Genomic DNA, 18,704 nt, shown 5'->3' with positions numbered 1-18,704 from the left:
ACGCAGGATCAATCTCTTCAGTGATGCTCAATCACTTTGGGTTTGTAGGTGTTTGGGTTTGGGGTTTTTCCTCACTTGATGATTTTCGCTCAAAGTCCTCGGAGGATGGGACGCTCTCAAATGACAAGTGTCAGTTTCTCTCGGAGCAGCCAACCAGCTAGTGGTTGTAGGGGGCGGCTATTTATAGCCTAGGGAGCAGCCCGCATGATAAGACATAAATGCCCTTCAATGATATGACCATTAGGTGGGTAGATATTTTGGGACAGCTGGCGCATAGCACAGCAACGGTCGGAAATTTGAGTATCAAATTCCTCAGGGCTATCATGTTCCTCACTGTGTAGGCAATCCGCACTGGCGAATTCCTAACTCCTCAGTCAGAACAAATTCCTCAGAGACCAGAAGAACTTCGTCTCTGTCACTGAAGAATATAACTGAACTGTATGAGATTTCCAATGGCTTCACTCGAAGGGATTGGTAGGTGTAGGATTTTGAGTTGAGCATCACATGGAAAATTTTCTTTAGTATTTCCTCGACCCCCTTTAACAGTACGGTGTTTCCTATGACTCAAGAAAGAGAAAATGAAACTACGAAAACAAAAGTCTTCACGCTTCATATTCCTCTAATGAATACCAAGTCTTCAAGGTCACACCAATTTCTTCACTTTCAAAGTCTTCAGAAATCCAAAGGCTTCAGTCGAAGAACTTCATTTTTAGGGGTGGACTTTCTCTGTAATTATCAAACTCCTCATAGACTTATAGATCTGTGTACACTCACAAACGCATTAGTCCCTTAACCTATAAGTCTTCAATACACCAAAATCACTAAGGGGCACTAGATGCACTTACACCCCCCGTGCCGAGCTTTTTCTTCGGCGATCCCCACGCCACCGCCCCACCACCGCCGGCGACCACCGCCCCCACCCTGAACCCTAAGATAGATACTGGGGTACATCTCCGGCGAGCCCCCTCCCCGCTGCGGCTGGTTCTTCCTTAACTCCGGCGAGCCCCCCACCCACCCCCTGAAAATGAACTGACCCGAAAGTCAATTCAGTCGACTGAAGTTTAGCTAAATCGGAGCAGCATTGCAAGCAAGAGCAAGAGCGAGAGCAGCAGCGCGAGCAAGAGAAGAGCAAGAGCAGACCAAGCAGGGGACCGAGAGCAAGAGCAGAGCAAGAGCAGAGCAGTAGCGCGAGTGAGAGCTAAAGAAGCAGCAACTCCTACTGATGTGGACGTCACCGTCGAGGGAGCGACACCGTGGAGGTGGCCGGCGACGCCGCCGTGGATGGAGCCGCGCCGTGTCGGCTCGGGACCAAGTGCCGGCAGCACCGTGAGATTGAATTAAGAAGAAAATGCGGCGATTAGTGTACAACCTCTTTGGTGGCGCTGATTAGGCCTCAGCTTCATCTGAGGAAACGGTGATGATGATGCTCTTCCAGTGGTGCAGGTGAAGACGGCGGTGTGGGAATGGAGGTGGCACGAAAGACGAGGGGAACATCGGGGCAGCTCCTTGGACGTCGAGGACGGGGTGGCTAAACCGGCGGGATGACGAGATCGACGACGGATCCTCATCTGGTACGGTGGACGAGGGACGTCGAGGTGTTGCTGTCGACGACGTCGGCGGGGAAGAGGCTCCGCCTGGGTGGCGGACGGAGGAGGGTGTGGGGCTTCATGGGTTTTCGTGGCCTCGGTGTACGAATGGGTGGGCGGATGGGATGGGAGTGGGGAACCATGTCTTAGGGACGCGCTTGTCCGAAATGTGGGGTAAGTTACGAAAGTACCCCCGCCGATTTGACCTAGGCGGTTCTTTCGGTTCAGGGGTATCACGGGCATTTCGTGTGTCAGGATTTCACAGGAGGTGGGAGTTTTCGCGCGCGTTGTAATTTTGGAATAGCAAGGCGCGGGTTGACATGGAGGGAGTTGTCGGAGCGCAACGAGACAAAGATATATCTTAAATATTTCTGGCCAACAAGGCGCGGGTTGAAGAGGTGGGAGTTTTGCAGCTTGATAGTCAAAGACGCTAGCTTGAAATTTCGGCATAACAAGGTGTGCCTTGAAATTTCGGGAGAACAAGCTTAACGTGTACCCAAAAAAAAAGACAATTCGCACCTCATCACTAGAGAGAGCTATGTCCCGTTTTACTATATTACTAGAAATGCATTCAAATACAATAAAAAACTAAATAAATCAGGACAACAAACATAACGTGTACAGTACCAAAACAATTTGCACTTCCCTCAACAATAAAAAAACAATGTGTGTTGTCTAGCATATGGACTAAATTTGAGTACATTTTCCCTGTTTGAATGGGATTGTACTCGGGTTAGTTATACAACCATCTAAATATTATCTTCACAACACATGATATGAATATAGGAGAAGTAAATTCCTATGTAAATACGAACTACATGTACATACGCTCTCAAATTCAAATATATGTACATATTTTATGTTGAATTCAAATCGTAGTACATGTATGCTCTAGCTAGATGTTCGGAATCTAAACCATGTATGATATACTACGTACAATGTGTTTAGCAAGCATAACACCCACACAAACACCATTTAGACTAGTAAGGTACACGTTCATTGCACGCATGAGATTTGGCAACCAAATTATGAATAAATACCACATTATAGCATGTAAGCTTTGAGTCATATATGCATGATGTAGATGTTCGTTTAATTCTTATAGTTCATTTCATTCAAAATCATCTAGTTTTCATAAGAAAGCTAATCTAATTTAAGATTCATGAAATTGTGCGTTGTATGGCATAAAGTAAAAACAAATAATGGCAAATCATGTAGAAAAACATTTGGGCAATTCTGATATGGAAGATTCTAGAACAAAGAAGAAGTGCTTGTGTTTTGAGGTTTGTGCAATATGCTTAAGTTCAACCATGGAGTCTTCTAGATTGTACATGTGGCAAAATCTGGTGGAATCTAGATGATATCCAACGGCCAGTTGTGCTCAAATTTGTCATCTGTGCACCATCGGATTGGCCTCATCCAACGACCATCTTTCAAAGTTAAAGTTATCCGCACACTATATAAAAATATAAATTATAATATATATATATGGGGGTATAGATATAGATATGTGATGCGAAAGCAACCCATCATCTCCAATTAGAATAGTGTGTCTATGCACGGATGCAATGTGGCCAAACGATGTCTGCCATCGATATCTCAAATAAAAATCAGTCTGACCTTGTTCAATGTGTATACAATACAACATGCTCGTTTCCAAACCACACCACGCATATCTCAGTTATATTCATGCATGCATGGGTTTCAAACATCATGATCTCTTATTCAAATATTTGAATTCTACTTTACATTGATTATGACGTCACCTTGTCTTTTACACCCACACAGTCATCTTCTCTTTATAATTGTACCATTAACTTTCTCTCATGCATGCATGCACACACAGTACCAGTCGGCATTATCCATCGCACACATGCAATCTTTTTCTTCAGGTCGGTCTCCCATGCATGCACACACACACACACCTCCCCCTCCCCATCACATCGGGCATTCTTTATCTCTCACGTGCATGCGCAACGATCGATGTTCCTCTATGTGTGTGTATATATAGCTAGGTCTTTCACAATTTTCCACACAAACCAATCAATCTATATATCTAGTGAGGTCTCACCCTCTTTCCCACGTCCACATCGATCAATCTATACCTCTCTATATAGGATTACATAGCTAATACACCCACATTAATTATATACCCAACGTCCCCCTCTCATCATCCATGCCTCCACTTCATCTCACAGACGCGCGCACAGTGGCGAAGACAGGGGGCAGCAAGGGCCCTGCCGCCCCCCTAACATCACTATATATCGAGGCTAATATGAATGTGATCATTAGACAATTGCTGGTAAAACGGTTTAAGTTGACGAATTGGCCCTCCTCGTAAAGGATTAGCAATGCTTGGCCCCCTAGCTCATTTATTTTTCGTGGCTCTGCGACTGCGCGCAACAACGCACATTCTTGCCCCCTCTCTTCAAATATCGATCTCACACTTGTGCACTCCTTCATAGTCTCCCTCCACTTGGCCCCTCTCACCATCTTCTAGCCCCCCGCCAGAATTTTCCACAAGTACAATCTAGCAGACATGGTTGAACATAAGCATAATGCACAAACCTCAAAACACAAGTGCTTCTCCTTTGTTCTAGAATCTTCCATATCATAACTGCCCAAACTTTTTTTCTAGTTGAATTGCCATTATTTGTTTGTAGTTTATGCTTTACAACGCACAATTCCATGAATCATAAAATAGATTAAGGGCTTCTTTGATTCAAAGGATTCTCAAAGGAATTTTGGAGGATTCTAATCCTTAGGAATTTTTCCTATCTTGGTTGTTTGATTCGTAGGATTGTAAACCATAGAAATTTTTCCATAGGATTCATTTGCACTAGATTTCATAGGAAACATCCCATCCACTCAAACCACTTTGAAAGAATCCTGCGTTTTTTCTATGCACAATCAAACACTCGTACAATCCTGTAGGATTCAAGACGACATTCCACTCTAATCCCATGTTTTTCCTATTCCCGCGTTTTGGAAATCCTACGAATCAAAGAGGCCCTGGCTTTCTTATAAAAACTAATTTATTTTGAATGAGATGAACTATAAGAATTAAACGAAGGTCTACATCAGGCATATATGACTCAGAGCTTACATGCTATAGTGTGGTATTTATTCATAATTTGGCTGCCAAATCTGATGCGTGCAATGCACGTGTACCTTACTAGCACTTCGAGTATGTGCAAACACGTAAATTAGAATTTCAATGGCACACTACACAGTGTCTCTCTTACAGTTCATGAAGCTACGTGGCACATGTGGAGGCGTTGTCGTGACCTCCTTGTGTGGATTGATCACAGTGACATGCTGCTGCTTCCAGAAGAATGTACTCGTCCTCTCTGAGCCACACTGGCGGTACATGCACGATGCGAAGATGTGCACGCACATCACGCACGCACTCATTCCCTCACACGCACACGCGGGTACACGGGGCGACGCATTTTTGTATGAAGATCCACCCCATGTGATAATTTGACGCGTGTAAAGTCCTTCATTTCATTGATGGTCAATTAATACAGCGCATGTAAATTGAGTGGACGTGAGGGCGGAAGAAAGACATTACTACTCCATTGCGCGCATGCGAGTAGTTAAATCATGGGGTGCTAGTACTTCCATTGGTCTCCTTCTTATTTTGTGCCAATTTTTTACCATATTTCTAAGTAACATAATATTTATGCATGTCATAAAAAGTGGCACAAAAAAAGGGGGCCAATAAGCCAGGACGCAGGCAGCATGATCAATTTTTGCCAGGGCTACTGGTGGTGGCCTTTGTATTTAAATATGGACAGAGTGGAGTAGTACTATCTTTATCTTAGCCTCGTAGGGCTCTCCCAACGCCTAGGCTTGCCTCCCCGCCTCGCCCACCGGATCCCGCCATGGATAATCCCTTAGATCCCAGGATCCCACGGGCTGCCCTCTCACTGCGGCCTGCAGCACTGCCGTCTTTGAGCGAAACCCACGTGTGTTTTAGAGGGGATCCATTGCTCTGGAATCACAGATCGGTGGCGCCGGAGGACATGCCAGGGCTATGTTTCAGGTGGTGGGCAACAAGGGCAAATCGGATCGAGGAAGCGTGGCATCAATCGGAGAGAAGTTCCAAGGAGCTGCGCCTGGCGCAGCACAAGGCAGAGGCGCAAGTCGGTCTCAGGGGAGAGATGCTGAGGGATGTCAGCATCTGGCAGCGTCGCATTGATTTCGAGCTAGGGCTAATGGCAGAGATCATATTCACGGAGTCGACTGCGGAGGAAAGAACGCGCATGCCTGCGCAATGGCATGAGCAGCCGGTGCAACTGTTCAAATGGGCGGTAGGAGAAGCCAAATCCCGGGACCAGTTGCGGCGGCGCCGCTGGGCATGCATCGTAGGCGAGGTGAGCTGCCCTCCTTCCCCGCCAGCGATGCAGTGACCTAGTCGGTTGCCGCTGCAGTGAACTTGCAACGCTATGTCGGTTTGCAACCTTGACAATCACTCCATCTATATGTATTGATTTCCTGTAGAAAATACTTGCTCGTTTGGAAAAAGATGGTAATTGATTTATCACTAGTTTTAGAATGCTTGGTCGTGATAATCAACCGAAGCCACAACCAGAAGTCTGCAATGCGTAAGTACTTTACGGTCGGTCGCACCAACAGATGGTCGGTCGGACCCAGGTCTCACCGAAGGGACACGCATCGGCTTGGTATGACATGTACGACCAGTTACATCACTAACTTGTGTGACTGCATTTGAGCAGTGTAGTACTCCCTCTATCTCAGTTTACAAGTCTTGCACGTGTACCTAGGTCATTAATTTGACCAACTTGATAAGAGGCGTACATTATGAAAAATATATCATTACAAACTTCAAATATTCTATTTTTTATGTTAAACAATTATTGTTCTACTAAACTCATCGGGGTACTTGAAATTTATGTTCCACTAAACTCATCGGGAGTCATTTCGGGCCTCGAAACCGAAACCATCAATTAATCTTTACCTTGTTCCCATCACATTCCAAAGTACTAGTGCTACAATTAAGTGCAAGCCTGCTCACACCTATCAGTACGTACCAAACCTGAACGTGTTCCCACTATACAGGTTTTAGTGCTAGTGCTAGTTATAAAAAGGGGAACTACCTAACCGAAACTTACTCTACCTTCCTCCTCAAAAGTCCTCGTTCTTCGTCCGTCCTTGCCATGGCTGGTGTGCAGAGCTCTAGGTCGAGAACTACTCGTAACAAGGGAGCGGCAACCAAGGATGCGGAAAAATAGAGGGCTCGCCGCCACGCGGAGACCTCAAAAGATCTTTCATGGGCAGGCGATGGCTCCTAGGAGCAACCTAGCCGCGGAGGCGAACATGCCGAGCTGGCGGCGCTGGAGTCGTTATCCCTCGACGGCATGCCCGATCAGCTCAATAAGCACCTCAATAACAAGAAGGAGTTCATCCACGGCTTGGTGGAGCTGCTGAAGGAGAGCCTCGACGACAGGCCCGCTGAGCTCAATGAGCAGGGGGAGTTGACCGCCGGCTTGGTGATGCTGCTGAAGAAGAGCATTGCCTCAGAGAAGAAGGTGACCGGCGAAATCCTGCAACTTCAGGAGGACAAGGCAAAGCTCTGCCACGAGCTCGACCTGCTGTAGGAGGAGAACGCCGGCTGGAAGAAGCTGCATGAGATTGGTAGTTCCTCGATGAAGATGCTACAGGCCCTCGTCATGGAATAGAAGGAGGAGTTGGCGAAGCTCCGCATCGAGCACCCGGCTGCTATCAAGGTACGTAATGCGGCCGTGTAACAGATGATGAAGGCTCGCGTCGAGAAATCCCGCGTCATGGACACAATGAAGAAGATGGAGGAGGAGACGCACAAGGAGATGGAGGTCGTGGAGGCGATGAAGAAGCAGTTACGACTCCGCGGCCAGTAACCCTTCATGTAGTGAGAGCAGCGCCCCAGACTTGTGTGTGCGTCTTCCTTCTTTTTTGGGGGTGATAATCTTCCTTCTTCTTTTGCTCCTGTGTTTCTTCTTTTGCTTCGTGTGTTTTGCCGCACGTGTCACCTTCTCTGCGAGGCATGAATAGAACAATGCTAAAAATGAGATGTCTAGCAAATTAGATCATTCTTTATCGCCAATAGAACAATGCCTCTTGCTAGTGATATATAATAAGAGTAGAGAGTAGAGGATATGGCACTGGGCTGCCGTGTTTCGTGCTCCTTCGTCGTACTCCAGTGGAAAACTTGAGTATACCGCACGGTTCTTGGCTCCTCCTAAGGTCTTTGGCACATTTATACGAGCAGTCAAATCACAAGGCCCCGCCTTCCAGCAGTAATGAGCCGTCAAATCACAAAGGCCCTCGCCTCTCTTGAAACCGACCTAGCTAGACTGCCCCGCCCTCTAGCCTTTTAAAAAATGTATACTTTTGTACGGTATTAGGATCGATGGATTGTGCCACGGAGCAAAACTAACAAGATGAAATTATGCATATAGTACTATTAAAAAAGCTAGTACGTGCTTAAATGGGGTGCTAAATTCTATTAAAGAAATTAGCATACCTATTTAATTCTTGGGTTCTTAGTTTGTGTATCACTACTTAGTTTTGCCATTAGAAGTTACAACTACTCAAAAATGCCATCGATCCGTGAGATGCCTGCTCAAAAATGCAATTAGATATCTCAAAAATGCCATCGTTAAGTTAGATGTTTGCTCAAAAATGCCATTAGAGATTGTGATTTTCACGTCAAAACCGTTGACCATGTTACATGACAAAAATAAGCCGATTCTCACAATGATAAGCGTGGCCCCGCTTGTCAGGAGTAACCAAGCGAACAATTTTACAGGAAAATAAGAACGTTGTTGGGATCAAGTAGGCCCCACACTTTATTTTACTATAGTGAGATAGAGGGAGAGCTGGCATGTTGGTCCATCGGTATTTATGTCATTATAACATGGCAAAAGAGATTTGAGTCACAATAATGGTGTCTAGCACAACACACCCCTCAAATAAAACTAAGCACCCTGAAATTCTTTGACAAAACTAGCCCCCTGAAATTCTTTGACAACTAAACTGCTGGCTATATGATGTTGGCCATATATATTGTACGTATATAATGTGAAGAAACGAGTGGTAGTCGTAGTACTATACCAAGTAAAAGATGAAATGTAATAAATACTAGTATGTACGTACTGAGGAGTTAAAGTAACAAGAAGAAACATAACATAGTTCTGCTGGGGGCTCAGCACAACACACCCCTCAAATAAAACTAAGCACACCAGAAATTAAACTAAGCAACTAATCCGGTAGACACCGTATTTTTTTTCGAAATGGGGTAGACACCGCATTAGAACCACCATGAGCAACGACACTGCCACCTTACTCGGAGTCCTCGTCCACGTCCTCGACTTCGTCCTTGCCCCTCTTCCTCTTGGCCGATACTTCTTTGCTTGAACCGCACACTTGGCTCTTGCTCTTCATCCAACCCTTGTAGATATTGAAACAAAGGTAGCCATCCATTGCAGCGTAGTGGATGTGGTCTATATCTAGTACATTCCACTGCCATGCACGATGAAACATGTGTGGAGGTTTCTTCAGTTTACCGTTCGAAGGATGAACCATGGCTCCTGTCAGGATCAGCATTGAAGGCTTATCACGGGAGGACACCAGGCCATTATTCTGGAGGTCGAAGGGTTTGCCTACAATGAGGCCTATCCGTTCCAGGACTCTTATGTCGTTCGTAAAGTCTACAATAACAAATTTGACTCGGCCGCCCTTAAGGAACTTCTTACATTCCTCGCACTCAACGTCGGCATGGCATATGTGGTAGACCAAGAATAAGTCATGCACACAAACCTGGATCACGGCGGGCTTCTTCCTCTCTTCCTCCTTTAGATTCTTCTCTTTTCCCAGGACTGTGGTGTACTCAACATCTAGCCCAGCGACCCACTCATCATTTGAGTTTTCGAACATGGTTCTGAGGCGATCAAGGCATCCTTTCACCATCGCGGAAGAACGTGTGTAGATGACGTCGAACTCATCGCCGGTGATGGTTGTAACCTTGTACTCACGCCGACCATGAAGATTTGGGACGCCATGGATTTGGGAGGAGGATTAGGATTAGTCGAACTGTCGTAATGTGAAAGGACGGGACGACTAGGAGCGGTTTATCGATTGTAAAAATGCCAAGTGGGGGGGGGCGCGTGCGAACGGCAGGGTAGTGGCTTGCCTGGTGGATAAATGGATTCATGCATAGTACTATGGGGGCCCAATTAGATGCCATGTCTACTCGATGCCCAATTAAATTGCTTTCGATGTCATGTCAAGCGTCGGGAAAATTTCAGGTGATACGAAGCTTCCGAGAGCCCTTGGATCTGAGATCGAACGGTTGCATGGCATGATTCTAGACCTATGGGTGAATATCCTATCCTGGAGGGTTATTCTGCAAACTTTCAGCAACTTAGCATGCGACCGTTCGATCTCAGATCCAAGGGCTGCCAGCAGCCCGTATCATGGTCGCGCCTACCACGACCGTCGCCTCGCTCGCGCGATCGCGCCCTTGGAGATTTAACACGGTGCATTAGGCTATCTGATGTTGGCATGTCATACATAGTCATCACTTAGTCACTCATACTACAACAAGGTTAGCTATAAGGTTGCCTATAAGAGTATTTTCTGTTTACTTCTCCCAATCTCTTTCTTCGTAGTATTTATTGCATTTGCCAAGGAGTGACCTCTTCCAATGAAATGGTGCTTAGATGAGGTGCTATGGGCATTAAATGGCCTAGCAACTCAAGTCCCCAATGCATAGGTGCTTAGTTTTTTGTTGCTAAGTTTGCTTCATCTAGGTACACGCACTTAGCACCGTTTCTTCCTGGGGTCACCAAACTAGTCTCTCTCTTCTTAATTAACTTGCCACATCAGACTTTATGCCTATGTGGCAGGCTTATCACCTGTAGGATCAAGTACAATAGTGGGCTATAAGCTCGCTTTACATGGCATTTTTGCATATGTGGGGGAAAGGGGCAAGGAAAAAGTGGAGGAGTGGGCTCTCAAGCAACAGCCAGCCTCTACATGGTGGAGCATCGGGAGAGGCACCTGTATGGAGGTGGTCAGGAATCGGGAGACTCACACCGGTCGTAGCACGACAGCTAAAATGATAATGGCAAGTCAAATCACCGGGCCCCACCTGTCCAGCAGTAACTCGCTGTCAAATCACACAGCCCTACGTTTGCAGCAACCTACTCCCTCCTCTTCTTGCGTCTCTGTCGAACCGACTAGGCGGAACTGCCCCACCTACCGCGTGGGAAAAGCCCCGCCCTCGACTTTTAAATAGTACAATATACTAATTTTGTATCCATGGATTGCTCCATGGAGCAAAGCCTCAAGAAAACGGCGGTAAACATTTACGGAGTACAGTATACAGCATGCCCATTGCGTTCACGTCGCACCCCAGACGGTCGGTCGGTCTAGCACGCCGCTCTCCGAATGGAACGCGCGTCATATTGCGTTTGCACACACATGTGGGACCGCAATTGAGAACCGACCATAGGCACACTCCCCGGCCCCGCAAGTCGGGTGAGTTAATAGAAGAGAGAGACGAGCGATAGTACTAGAGAAGTGTTCTACAGACGTTGGTGCCTGGACGATCCCTGCATGACACAGAAGATTAGTTCGTCCATGCATGTGACCAGACTCCAGCAGACACGCCTGGATTGGCTATCGTCTACATACCGTGCAGGCTGTGTTGTACAGGGTTGTAGTTCTGGTGAGAAATCTAAAAAAAGGTTGCTTGTCATCTCGCAAAATTAGGTGTCATGTGCTTCGGATCACTACGAGGGTTAAACAACGACAACTGAGTTCCTCCAAGGCGCTAGTCATGGGGGCCACATGCACGAAGACTACTCGGCTGCCATCTATGTCAAGCCGGCTATGTTAATTAGGGCATCTATCGATGGACCCCTTTTCTACGAGTTTATCTTTAATTTGAGCTTTGATCCTTGTCTAGTTTGTCCGTCGGGTTTCATGTTGTCTCCTTTGGGCAGTGAGGTTATGGTATCTTGTCTTGTGGCATTTTTTCGTGTTATATGTTATAATCCGGTGCTTCAGATCAAAATGAGGACAACTGCGCCTCTGGTGCACATGCATGAAGACAGTCATTGACGAGGTCAAGCCGGCTCCGGTAGACAAAAGAAAACTAGTAGTACTCCACTATATAGGCAGGAGCCTCCGCGCTTGCTTGCTAGTGTTTCTCTCTTCACACTGTCTCGTCCTCTCCAGAGCTAAACACGACAGCGGTGGCCACACACACACTCTCTCTCTCTCTGCTCACCGCTGGTCACAGATCCAGCCGGATCCTCTCCGCCGGGGAAGGTGAGAAGGTGCAATGTTCACGCGGTCGTCCTTGGCGACGGCTCTTACCCACTATCGGCGCGTCCCGATCAGCGTGCCTTGCCGTTCTCTCCCAAGCACCGCTGGCTAGGGAGGGCCTCTGACCCCTTCTTCCTCACTACCATAGTGTGGGCAGATCCGGCCTCCCACCGCCCACCTAGCGACATCCCAGCAACTCACCCCGGGCATAAAAACCGAAGACCGAACCCGAAAAGACCGAGACCAAACCCGAAAAGACCGAACTAGCAAAGACAGAATAAAAAATGGTCTGCAAAAATAGAAGACCGAACTAGGTATGGTCTGTTCGGTCTTGTTGTTTTGAGGACTGAATAGCCCGTATAGACTGAATTACTAAAAGCCATCCTAAGGCCCGTCTAGCCAGCCCAATGGTCACACACAACTACACGAGTACAGACCTCATGTCCTTAGTCCTCACTTCACGATTCACAGGAACCAGTCGGCACCCAGATTCACTCCCGTTCCTCTTTTTCCCTCCCACTACGAACCCTAGCCGCCGCGTGCCGCACGCCGCCCACCGCTGTGGCCCGATGCCCGGTGACGACTGACGACTGCGGCACTGAGGCGCGCCGCACACCCTGACCAATGAAGAGCGGCGCCCACAGCGGCAACCCTGATCGGTGAAGACCGGTGCCCGAGCGGCAGTCCTGACCGGTGAAGACCGGTGCCCCGCGTCGACAACCTCGACCCCCCATCGGTCGCTCCACTTCCCACGACGGGGTCGTCCGCCGCCGGTGCTCCACCTCCTGATGGCCGGTTCAACAGGTGCAGTCCCTGACCACCACTCGTCCTCTTCCACACTATTCGCTGGCTCGCCGCCTGCTGCCATCTTTCGGTTCTCCACCTCACAGCTGATGGTTACTTACTTCATCTCTCTATGTACATAATTGATACATGATTCCCATGAAATCAGCGCTCCTGTAAGTGTTTTGTAGGCAATACATGCCTTGCTTTCTGTCAAATGTTAGCACTTGGATACAACAAATAGAACTCTGTACTGTACTACACTTAACTAGAGTAGTGTCAAATGTTAGCACAAGATTATTTCTGTAGTCATTTGGGTTGTTTTTGCAACCATAGTAATTTGTTTTCTATTTATTTCTGCACTTCAACTTCTATCCATGCAGTCTTGTAAAAGCAACACTTTAAAATGGAACATTCAGAGTGCGGATTTGGGCAAGATGACTGAGAAGAATCACACACTTTAGCAGCTTCAATAGTTTAGTACTACTAGTAGGAGTAGAGAATTTATATCTATAATCCTCTTTGTTATTGCAAGATAAATCCTGGGTACAGAATTCCTATGTACATAGTAAAGCATTTGTGCTTGTTTCCTAAAACTAGATATATACATGGTATATATCATTTTGGTAGCTGATACGAGATACACAAAGATGGGTTATATGCACCTTATGTTCTTATTTGCTCATGTCAATGTTGTTTGACAGACCAATGTCCTCTTTTGTGTAGATGTTTCCTATACCGGAATCTAAATATGATGAGGAGTTGAATGAGAAAGATGCCGAAGCAAAAGGTGCCAAAGGTGCCAATCTAGAAGCTGCTCAAGATGACAAGCCAAAAGAACAGAAGCTAATGACGTCATGAATCTTGTTGTTGGACCATGAATTACGAATCTTCTTACTTTGTGTCATATGAATCTTGTTACTTGTTGTCAAGTATAAACATGTATTGGTATTTTGTTGTTGTCAAATATAAACATGTATTGGTACTAGAAGTAACTCGCTGTATCAATTAATTTGGTCTATTTGGTCTGGACCGAAGACCGAATAGTAAAGACTGAAGACCGAATAGTGTAGAACCGAAAAGACCGAAATTATTTTGGTCTTCAATTCTGGAAGACCGAATTCTTGGAAGACCGAAAAGACCGAACCGAACAAACCGAAAAGACCGAACGCCCAGGGCTACCGGCAACCCTCAGGTATAACTTCCTTTGAAACCGGCCTTGCTCTACTTCCCGAGCTCCTGACGTCGCTGCATTTGTATCTTTTACTATTTCTCAGGCCCCCTCGTAGATAGGATCGATCGGCTGTTCGAAAGCCACCTAAATGTTTACTGTTAAGAGGTAAAACTAGTTCATGCACTCGAATCTAGTACTACTTGGTTCAAATAAGGAAGAAAGGGGGCGGGGGTGGGGGTGGGGGAAGATTGGTTACCTGAATCTAGGACTTGGTCGAAAGAGGAAATAATGGGGGCGAAAAGTAGCAGAGACTGGCTATCCAACTGGTCTCTAGGCCTAACAGGGAAATAAAGGGAAACACAGTACAAACTCAATACAAACCTGATATATTGGTTGAAAAAGGAAAGAAAGTGGGGACTGGGGGACAAGTCAACAGAGTAAGTCCAGCACTAGATTTGCTATCCTCACACAGTATAAGGTGGCTATACTAAACAAAAATGGGACCAACCCAGATATCCTGTTCTGATGTTTGTTGCCCCGAGCCACTCTTATGTAATGCCACTGGTAAAATGTAGCAGTCGCACTGCTAAAAGTAAGGACACGTTAAACCAATGTTGCTGGTAAAATGAAGCAATGGCACCATTAAAGTAATGTTGTATTTAACGGTTGTCATAGTTAATCCTAATGCCCACACTAATATCTAGCAATGCTGCTGCTTTAAAAATTGCTACTGTCCTTGTAGGATTGCCATCAGATAAGGAACATGCTTCTTTTCATTTGATGTATGTTTCATCACTTGTTTGTCACCCTCCTTTCCACCTTTTTTGTGCAAACAGAGACATACATTTCATGCTTGATCTTAGTTAAACTGGGCAAATGATATCCAAATTATAGTTGAACATTCCAGGAGCTTCACAACCAACCTTGATGTTGCTGAATTTTATTGCAACTAATGAAGAAGAAGCTTTGTGGGTTTCTTTTTCTGATGGAAATGGAACCGGGGCTGGAGCCCTTTTCTTGAAAAAATGAAGAAGAAGCTGCTAGCTCATGGGACATTGCTTCATTTTAGGTGAACTGCACCAAAAGGTCCCATGAATTGAATCATCCATGTTGGTGACTGGTGTCATCCCTTCTACGATGGTGTTGACTGCAGACATGGTTCCCATCACGAGGTATGTTCCTTTTTGGTCTGACCGTTTGCCAAAGATCCTGCATGTTGAGTCTGCTCTTGTGCTACTGTTTTGGCACTGCCATGATAAAGCAGTAATGTTATTATTTTGCACCTTAATCTAGTGGCACTATTAATTTGAGGCAATGTTTTGGCACCGCTAGTGGCACTGATTTTTTATATATCGAAAGAGGGGGTTTCCTCCGATTTCATTAAAGAAATCCAACCATAGAGAACCATTATCCGACAACATCTCAGTGTAAACGGGCAGTTATGCAACTACTACTAGAACGGACTGAGTACTAGCAGGAGACAAGTTCGCCACATAAGCTAGGCAGGTAGGGGGACGCAGCACCAGCTCGACCAAGTTTGGATTACAACCCAAATGCTACCACAGAAACATCAGAGGGGAAGATAGGGACTGAAAGAGCCAGCTTCAGCATCCCAGTCTAAGCACCCCCGCCTCCATCCTTGCGACGCACGGTACACCTCGTTTGCCACCTGCTCGACCCTAGTGCCACTGATAAAATGAAGTAATAATACAGTTAAAATAGAGCGAGTGTCCTCTCTATCATTTCATTTCCAATGTAGATAAAGAAAGTGCTTCTCTTTGTTAGTATATGTTTCATCAACTGGCCCCATTGTTAATGTTTAAGCGTTTCTGCAAACTGGGGTGCTTAATTTTAGTTGATCTGCACAAAAATAGAGATTGGAATGTCTCAAGGCCCCTCCTTCTACTACCGTTGTACACTGATGTTCATCACTGGCAGAAGGTGTATCGAGGAGACTTGGGTCGATTTCCAGTATGAGGCATACCGTATGAGGCGTCGCAGGGCCCATCTCGCCCTCGGAGCATGGAATACTATGATACTATCACAATATTTTTCTTCTATTTAGTAGTGTATGTTTCAGCAACTAGTGCCACTATAATGTAATCACGCCTTTCCATTATCTGTGCAAACAGGGTTATTCAATTGCATTTTGGTGGAACTGCACAAATGTACGGATGGAACCGGCATATATGGAGAGTGCGAGGTGCCAAGTAAAATTTACCGACACCAACCCTACTCCATCTAAGCATTGGCATCCACCACCATCAGTGGGATGTGTGGTGCTCACTGTGGACTGATCTTTCTCGGCAGCAAATCCTCTAACCAAATACTAGTAGCTTAGACTTCAAAAAAATACTAGTAGCTTATATTGGCAGTTTTCTAGGGTGTACTCTTTTCTGAAAGAAGCGCCAATCTATTTTTCTTTATTTGTACATAGTGTCACAACTTTGACCCAAAGGTCCAGAGCTATTTTAGGGTGATTGGCGTAGTACTCGAAGACTGATTGTAAGCATGATTTTTATTAGCTGACACAATGATTGTAAGCATGAGCAGATGGAAGATTAGGTTAGTGCGAAGCTTACCTTAAACCCTACCGACGCCGTTGAAACAAGGCGAGCATCGATGGAACCGTGGAGAACGGAGGGGAAGCGACGTTGCACCATCCGGCCTCCTCTTGCGGTGGGAGAACGAATACTCCTGTGGCTCCGGCTGGCTCTGCACCCTCACGAACGACACACCGTACTTGATCGATTCGTTATCCTCTGGGTGCTCGACCTTCGACTTGTACGCCCACCACCTCCGCCTGACTTTCACCTCAGGCGAATCTGTCTGCTCCATCGCCCAGAGGATATACTTGATGAACTCGAAGGACTGCGGCGTGACTGCCGCCGAGGAGTACATCGCCGTCGTCTTGCTCTTTCGCATACATTCGCACATGGCCGTCACCGTCCTCGAAATCTCCCACTCATTGTCAAACCAAGTAAGGATCTCCTTCAACCTGGCTAACTTTGCCTGGTCGCCGCCGGCGATCTGCCTGATTCGCTGCTGCATCCTCTCCATAGATGTCCTTCTGAGTGGTCCGGTCCTAGCTTTGGAAGATGGGATGAGAGACGGTGGTCTTGCAATAGAGAAGAGGGAGAGTCGAGAATGTGGTTTTGGAATGGAGATGATGGAGAGGAGAGGGGGTGGTTTTGAAGAGAAGAGGGAGAGGCGAGACAGTGGTTTTGGAATGGAGATGATGGAGAGGAGAGGTTTCCCTGCCTTTCGGTCGCTGACAGGTGGGCCCCGCGCTTGGTGGGACCCATGTGTCAGTGTCTCAATGGCAGGATGGGCTACGTCAGGGGATCCTCGTCCGAGGGGAGAGGAGGTGGTTTTGCAATGGAGAAGAGGGAGAGCCGAGATGGTGGTTTTGGAATGGAGATGATGGAGAGGAGAGGAGGTGGTTTTGCAATGGAGAAGAGGGAGAGGAGCGTGCTGCAGTGATTTAGGATTGGACGAGAGGGCCGGCGCGCTATGACTGGATCAAAATCAAAATCAATTTACCCTTCAATTAAGAAAGCGACCCCACATTAACTAGTCTCCCTTTATTCTGGGTCATAATTGACCATGATTTTCACAAATAAAATATATGTTATACATTGCAAAAATAATATAATTTGAAAGTACATTCAGATACGAACCAAACGATACAATTTTTGGTGACATGCATTCACATTTTGCTTGTCAAATACAGTACGTGGTCAAACTTTGACCCAAAATACGCAAAACAAAAAATACTTCCAAGACCAGCGCCGCTCCTCTCTTGTTCCAATCTAAATCCAGCGCCGCTCCTCTCCTCTTCCATTTCAAAACCACCGCTCCTCCTCTCCTGTTCCAATCCAAAACCAGCGTCGCTCCTCTCCCGTTCTAATCCAAAACCAGCACTGCTCCTCTTCTGTTCCATTCAAAAACCACCACCGGCGAGTGAAGGTGTTGTGGAGAAGTAGATCGATGGAGGAGTACAACCGATACGTGAGGATCGCAGATGGCGACCCTGTGAAGCTAGCTAGGATGTTGGAGATACAGTCTTGGTTTGACAACACGGACCAACTAGCGACTACGGTGACATCCATGGCCAAATATCTACAACAGAGCGAAAAGGCGGCGATACTCCCGAAGGGAGTCGCGCGAGAGTACATAGAGCTGCTCCGCTGGGCCATGGAGCAAACAGATTCACCGAATCCGATCGTGAGGGAGCGGTGGTGGGAATATCGATCCCAGATGGAGCATCCACCAGAGATTGAAGGACCGAGCATCTACAGAGTGCCGTTTGTGAGGGTGTCGTGCCAGAGCGAGCCGGTGGAGTCTTCGTCGACCGAACCCAGCTGCAAGAGGAGAAAAGCAATTGGCCCAACGACGCTTTCCCGCCATCCTCTCCCTCGTCGTTCACATCGTCTCACGGGGCGGCTGTCTGCTGCCGAGGAATAGGAGGGGACTGCCCTCCCAGCCCAATAGTCGGGCAGGTTGTCAATTGTCAGGAGGAGCTTAGGGTTGTCAGTATTTGCAGGTTGTGAATTGTGTTTTGTGTTGTGTATTTTGAGAGTACTTTCGGATATGGATGTCTTTTGAATTTCAGATTTGCAGTATTGAGCATATGAAGTATTTTATGAATTCTAGAGATCTATTTTTAGCACTTAAAAAAATGTAGTTTCATAGGAGTATAAAAGTGCGGACCATGTGATTCTCAGAGAAGAAACTGCAAGTTTCAGTTTCAGATAAGAAACTGCAACTTTCAGAGGCAGAGCATTTATATTAACTAGGCCTTTTCAAACAGGGTTAACATC

Source organism: Triticum aestivum, chromosome 1D (genome assembly GCF_018294505.1).
Source record: "Triticum aestivum cultivar Chinese Spring chromosome 1D, IWGSC CS RefSeq v2.1, whole genome shotgun sequence".
NCBI classification, from domain to species: Eukaryota; Viridiplantae; Streptophyta; class Magnoliopsida; order Poales; family Poaceae; genus Triticum; species Triticum aestivum.
The sequence above is the reverse complement of the archived record's forward strand: the minus strand, read 5'-3'. Positions refer to the sequence as shown.